Raw genomic sequence first — 1,534 nt, 5'->3', positions numbered from 1 at the left:
AAATGTAGATTAGGTCTTTTCACATAATCCCATATTTCTTGGAGGCTTTGTTCATTTCTTTTCACTCTTTATTCTCTAATTTTGCCATCTCATTTTATTTCATTGAGTTGATCTTCAATCTCCAATATCCTTTCTTCTGCTTGGTTGACTTGGTAATTGAAACTTTATGATTCGCAAAGTTCTTGTGGTGTGTTTTTCAGCTCCATCAAGTCATTTATAGTCTTCTCTAAGCTGTTTATTCTCATTAGCATTTCATCAAACCTTTTTTTCAAGATTCTTAGTTTCTTTACATTGGGATAAAACATGTTCTTTTATCTCAGAGAAGTTTGTTATTACCCACCTCCTGAAATCTGTTTCTGTCAATTCATCAGACTCATTCTCCATCCAGCCTTGTTCCCTTGCTGATGAGGAGTTGTGATCCCTTGGAGGAGGAGAAGCATTCTGGATTTTGGTGTTTTCATCCTTTTTGTGCTGGTTTCTTCCCATCTTTGTGGATTTATCTGCCTGTGGTCTTTGTAGTTTGTGACTTTTGGAAGGGGTCTTTGAGTGGACGTTCTTTTTGTTGATGTTGAAGTTATTTCTTTCTGTTTTGTAATTTTCCTTTTAACAGTCAGGCCCCTCTGCTGTAGGACTGCTGGAGGTCCATTCCAGACCTTGCTTTCCTGTGGATCACCTGTGGTGGCTGCAGAACAGTAAGGGTTGCTGCCAGTTTCTTCTTCTGTTATCTTCATCTCAGAAAGATAAGCACAAATGTCAGCCTGAGCTTTCCTTTATGAGGTGTCTTTTTGGATATACAGGGCTCGGGGAGCTGCTTGAGGAGACAGTCTGTCTCTTATAGGAGCTCAAGTGCTGAGCTGTGAGCTCTGTTGTTCTGTTCAGAGCTGCTGGGCAGGTATGTTTAAGTCTGCTGCAGCAGAAATCATAGCCACCTTTTTTCCCAGGTGCTCTGTCCTGGGAAGGTGGGGCTTTATTTATAAGTTCCTGATGTGCTGCTGCCCTTTTTCAGAGATGCCCTGCCCAGCAAAGAGGTAGCCTAGTCACAGTCTGCTGTTTTGTTTACAGAGGTATAATTAGAACTGACTCAGTAATGGTGGTCTGCCTCAGTAATGGCAGATTGCCTCTGTAATGGTGGACTTCCTCAGTTAGGGCAGATTGCCTCAGTAGTGGCGGACTGCCTTGGTAATGGTGGACTGCTTCAGTAATGGCTGACTGCATCGGTAGTTGTGGTCTGCCCCAGTAATGGTGGACGCCCTTCTCCCCACAGAGTTGGGCCTTCCAGGTCCAGCTGCGCTTCCTGCAAAACTGTCAATCCAGAGTGTTTCAGATTGCTAGTCTTTGTGGGGGTGGGACCTGCCAAGCCAGATCACATAGCCCCTGTTTCAGACCCCATTTTTTCAGTTTAATGGGTGGCTCTGTCTCCCAAGGGTTCCAGGTGCCAGTTGAAACAGCCACCCAGATTTGTGTGAGTTTTTGTGCACAAACCTGCTGCACTGGATGAAACAGCCATGTTGGAAACTCATGGTGCTTTTCAGCC

Source organism: Sapajus apella, unplaced genomic scaffold (assembly GCF_009761245.1).
Source record: "Sapajus apella isolate SASKATOON/1434 unplaced genomic scaffold, GSC_monkey_1.0 scaffold1462, whole genome shotgun sequence".
Taxonomy (NCBI): Eukaryota; Metazoa; Chordata; class Mammalia; order Primates; family Cebidae; genus Sapajus; species Sapajus apella.
The sequence above is the reverse complement of the archived record's forward strand: the minus strand, read 5'-3'. Positions refer to the sequence as shown.